Genomic DNA, 6,036 nt, shown 5'->3' with positions numbered 1-6,036 from the left:
AAACACAAGGACCATATGATCATTTCTATAGATGCTGAAAAAGCATTTGATAAAATTTAACACCTGTTCATGATAAAGACTCTCTACAAGTTAGGTATAGATGGAAAGTATCTCAACATAATTAAAGTGATATATAATAAACCTACTTCCAATATCATCCTGAACAGGAACTAGACAAGGATGCCCACTCTCACCACTCCTATTCAACATTGTTGGAAGTACTAGCCAGAGCAATCAGAGAAGAGAAGGCAATAAAGGGCATCTAGATTGGAAAAGATGAAGTCAAACTGTCCCTGCTTGCAGATGACATGATCCTATATATTGAACAACCTAAAGCCTCTACAAAAAACTCTTGGAATTGATAAATGATTTCAGCAAAGTTGCAGGATATAAAATCAACACTCAAAAATTAGTATCATTTCTATTCTCTAACAGTGAACATGAAGAAATAGAAATCAAGAAAGCTTGCCCATTTACAATAGCCACCAAAAAATAAAATACTTAGGAATTGAGTTAACTAAGGATGTGAAAAATCTCTATAATGAGAACTACAACACTGCTGAGAGAAATTAAAGAGGACACAAGAAGATGGAAAGATATCCCATACTCTTGGATTGGAAGAATCAACATTGTGAAAATGTCCATAGTACCCAAAATGATATAGAAATTCAATGCAATCCCCAACAAAATTCCAATGACATTTCTCTCAGAAATGGAAAAAAAACTATCCAGACATTTATATGGAATAATGAAAGACCATGCACTGCCAAAGCAATTCTGAGCAAAAAATAAACAAAGCTGGAGGCATAATGCTACCTGACTTTAAACTATACTACAAAGGTATCATAAGCAAAACAGTATAGTACTGGCATAAAAACAGACACCCTGATCAGTGGAATAGAATAGAGAATCCAGAAATCAACCCACACACCTACAGCCATCTGATCTTTGACAATGGCACCAAGCCTGTACACTGGGGAAGAGACTGCCTCTTCAGGTGCTGGGAGAAGTGGATATCAATATGCAGGAGAATGAAACTAAACCCATAGGTCTCACCATATACTAAAATCAACCCAAAATGTATTAAAGAATTAAATATATACCCTGAAACAATAAAACTTCTTAAAGAAAACATAGGAAAAACACTTCAGGAAGTAGGACTGGGCACAGATTTCATGAATACAACCCCAAAAGCACGGGCAACCAAAGGAAAAATAAACAAATGGGATTATATGAAACTAAAAAGCTTCTGCACAGCAAAAGAAACAATTAAAACAGTTAAATGACAACCAACAGGGTGGGAGAAAACATTTGCAAAATATACATCTAACAAAGGATTAATATCCAGAATACACAAGGAACTCAAACAACTTCACAACAGAAAAACAAGTAACCCAATTAAAAAATGGTCTACGGAATTAAATTGGGATTTCTCAAAGAAGATATACGAATGGCCAACAGACATATGAGAAAATGCTCAACATCACTCAGAATTCAGGAAATGCAAATCAAAACCACACTGAGATACCATCTCACCCCAGTTAGGATGGCTAATATCCAAAATACTGTGACTGATAAATGCCAGTGAGGTTGCGGAGAAAAAGGAACTCTTGTGCATTGTTGGTGGGACTACAAAATGGTGCAGCCTCTATGGAAAATGGTATGGAGGTTTCTCAAACAATTCCAGATAGATCTACCATATGACCCAGTCATTCCACTGCTGGGAATATACCCAGAGGAATAGAAATCATCAAGTCAAAGATATACCTTTTCTCCAATGTTCATTGCAGCACTATTTACGATAGCTAAGAGTTGGAACCAGCTCAAATGTCCATCATCAGAGTGGATACAGAAAAGGTGGTATATCTACACAACGGAATACTACTCTACTATAAAAAAGAATGAAATACTGCCATTTGCAACAACATGGATGGACCTAGAGAGAATTAATTATATTAAGTGAAACAAGTCAGGCACAGAAAGAAAAATATCACATATTCTCTCTTATTTGGGGGAGCTAAAAGTAAATAAATAAATAAATTCACCAATAAACTGGGGTGGGAGGGAAGAAGACACAAAATTACAATTCCTTGAAGTTGATATGACAAGCAAACAGATATGAGGTTGTTGGGAGGGAGGGGGGAGCAGAAGGAGGGAGGCTGGTTTCGGTAATGGGCCACAATAATCAACTACATTTTATATTGACAAATTAAATAAAATTCCAAAAAAGTGACCTAAAAGTATAATAAAATTTAAAAACATGGGGGAAAAAAATAAAAGAATGTGTGGTGGTTAAGTCAGTATAGTTAGCTTATTCATCATTACAATACACAATCATTCTTTGTATCAATCGACCAATTCCTCATTAGCCTCCGTCCCCCTCCCCTCCCTTTTCCACTTCTAGTTTTCTACAAGTTCAACACATTAGTGTGATTGTTATTTCTTTCTTTCTTTCTCTCTGTCTCTCTTTATTGTTATTTGTTTATTTATGGACTCAGCTCCAAGCTATGATTGAGAACATGTGGTATTTCTCTTTCTGTACCTGGGTTGTTTCACTTAGGATAATTTTCTCCATGCTCATCCATGTTGTTGCAAATGGTAGAATTTCATTCCTTTTATGGCTGAGTAGTATTCTGTTGTGTATATTTACCACAATTTCCTTATCCAGTCATCAGAACACTTTCATCCATGACAGGCAGCACCTGCTCAGGTAGAATTTAATTGAAAACTTAGAACAACTTCCCACAAAGAATTAAAACACTTTCTAGCAAGGACCATTAATAAACTATAATTTTTACCTAAAGTCAAGGCACACCTTTTTGGGTGCTTCTGTACTTCATCATGGTAATATCCTTCTGCACATTAGCAAGCCTAGATGTTTATACTGCTGATTTTCAGTATCTACTGGGGAACAGTTCATAGATCTAAACAAAAATAGTTGATCTGAAGAGGTTGTGTATGCTACCCCAGGCCCCTGCATTTCTATGAATCTATGAAAATGAAGGTAAAACCTGGTTATGTTTGAGGCAAATGTCTACAGTATTTTTCCCTTTTAAAGATGTTTAAGGAAAAGTAATGTAATAAAAAATGGCCAACTTTTTCAGGAAAAAGTTACCCTACATTTTATACTACTTGAGTTTCTCTGATGCCTCATATATGTATTTACATCACCTTGAACCTACACAGAAATAAAATCAACAGGGAAAGCCAACCACTTATGATTGGCAATCCCACAGTTCCTCTACATCTAACCAGCTTTCACCAGAGGGCAATATTTCATGCTTGCATATAGTGTTTATACACTGTAGAAGCCCCCAAGCTACTTAGTGCACTAAACCTAGGAAATAGCCCATGCCATATACATTTAGTCCTTACTTGACTGTCTTTTCATATTAAAATCCCATTTTCCAATGAAGCATCCTGATTTCAATCTTGATATCAAATTCCAAGTGTAAAGAAAATTTCAAATTTATAGCTTGCACCTTTTCTATTTATTTTTAATTGATATATAAAATTGCACATATTTGTGGAATACAATGTGCTGTTTTGATATATGTATGCATTGTGAAATGATTAAATCAAACTAATTAAGATAGCCATCACCCCAGATACTTATCAGTTTTGCTTTTTGCTTTTTGGTTTTTTTGCTTTAACTTTTTCAGGCATGTTTCTAACCCTCTAATAGACACACACCAGAGTGAAATAACAGTGGGCCAGGAGAATATCTCCAGTCTGATATTTTTCTTTTCTTTCTTTTTTAGAACATTTTTTATGGAGTACAGAGTTATAATTCAATACATGTACACAATGTGTAGTGATCACATCAGGATAGTTAGCAAATTTATCATTGTAAAAAATTGTTTCTTTGTGATGAGAACATTTAAACTCCTTTCTAGCCATTTGAGAACCTACAATAAATTATTGTTAATTATAGATGCCAAGCACTACTGTACACCACTAGAACTTATTTTTCCTATCTAGCTGTAATTTTGTGTTCATTGACCACCCTTTCACCATCTCCCCTCCCACTCCCTTTTCTTTATGTCCAGATATTTCAATGCTCTTTAACAGCAATTAATGTGTGTTCTTTTTTGTTGTTTTTTTGTTTGTTTTGATTTGTTTTGTTTCCAGATAAGTAATAAAAAATAGTGTATATGACTCAATATCCTACACATAGAGATTTGGGGTTTTCAGTTTGTTTGGCAACAGATGTCTTTTTATAAAACCTTGCATATGGTGCCTTTTTGGCTTAACGGTCACAAGTGTTACACCTCTGTCTCTGGAGAAAGAAAAGAAAATCCATTATTTTCTGGCCTTACTTTAATATATGATCACAAACGGGGCAATAAAATTGTAGCAGGAAACACCCTATGTGACTACATGCCTGGGCTTACAGGAATTCAACAGAGGCCTAAGAAAAATATTTGGCCTCTTTTTTCTGTAGAATTCTGGCTTTCCACGGGCATTTAGGATTGGGCGGAGGGGAAATGCTGGGTGTATTAGTTACAGGTCAACAACTGTATGGAGAAAGAGGAGAAAAACCTGGGAGGGGAGTAACAAAGCAGTATATATGCATAAGGTGGCAAAGCAATTGTCTGGGGTTGGTGGGTAGGTGGGTGTTCTTTTTTAGTTCATTTCACAGGCTAACTGAATGGATGAGTTATTATCACTGTCAAAAAGGAAGTTTGAATCCATAATTATATGTTACAGGTACCAAATTACAATATTGATCTCACAATGTAAAGGACTGGGATGATTTCAGATTTTGTCTCAGTAGTACTGAGCTGGGACCTAGCAGCTGGGAATAGCAAAGAAGTTGCACTCATACTCCTGTCAAAGTCCTTATTTAGCCCATTTCCATGGAAACTGAAATCAGATCATACACACAACACACACACACACACACACACACACACAGGGAAATGTCTAGAGTGTGTGTGTGTGTGTGTGTAAGGATTCACAGGATAATTTCTGCATGAACACACTCTCATCAGAGATAATGCTCCAACAAATGGAAGAAAGGCCAGCAATCCAGGCTGACTTTCTTTTTCAGAAGCCAAACCTGTAATGCAGATGAAAAGTTCAGGTTAGAAAAGTAAGTATATCACACCAGGCCTTTGCTACCAATTCCTTGGAGCATTCCATTTTATATCTGCATGTTCAATTAATTTAGATAGCTTGGAAATATCTTATGGTGAGAAGACATCCACAGAAACTAAACCCAGTCCCTTGGATTTTTGCCTGTTTTGCTTTACTCTGAAGCACTGACATTTCCCTAAATAGCCCAGAAAATAAGGGCTAAAGAAAAGAGAAAATGAATGAGTTCATTTTAATTTTTCAACATATACTTGGTTAAGTTTCCATTCTAATGGCAAAATAATATGTGCACATTCCAGATTTATGGAGACATTTTATAATAAATAATTCCATATTAGTCCACATCTCTCTTGAATACAGGCCAACACTCAAATTGCTGCCTATAAAAGGGCACTGATAAAACCTACAGTAAAGTTGGAAGCAGAATGAATACTGTCCCTTTCCATATTCTTCCAATGAGGTCATCGGGCAACCTGGATGTCTTCTATACATGGACAGTTTTTGGTAGGGAGAAATATTTTACTTCCCATTTCTATTCCTTTTCTCCATGAGAAAAGACAAAAATAGGGTTCCTTTTTAAAGAATTTTCACTTTAAAATGAACCATAGATGATTTTGGATCTTGAATTAGGTTATTTTACCACACCCCTCTGCAAAGTTGGTGAGTGTTGCAACTTATGATGTATTTAGCTTTTGCTGGGATACAAAATAGGATGAAACACTGTATATGTTTCAGCTGGCAAAAATCAACAGGACAACAGGGTTTGATCTTCAACATAAGTGTTTTTTTTTTTTTTAAAAAAACTCACTGCAGTATATTCCTATTTGTGCTTCATACTTGAATGGATAGTATTATAAAGGGATGAGGGTGCTGATAGTCTGTATTCAAAACTAGGGGGAGAAGCAATTATATTTTATAAAATGGAAATATCATTTTTAG

Source organism: Galeopterus variegatus, unplaced genomic scaffold (assembly GCF_000696425.1).
Source record: "Galeopterus variegatus unplaced genomic scaffold, G_variegatus-3.0.2 Scaffold1433, whole genome shotgun sequence".
In the NCBI taxonomy this organism is placed as follows: Eukaryota; Metazoa; Chordata; class Mammalia; order Dermoptera; family Cynocephalidae; genus Galeopterus; species Galeopterus variegatus.
The sequence above is the reverse complement of the archived record's forward strand: the minus strand, read 5'-3'. Positions refer to the sequence as shown.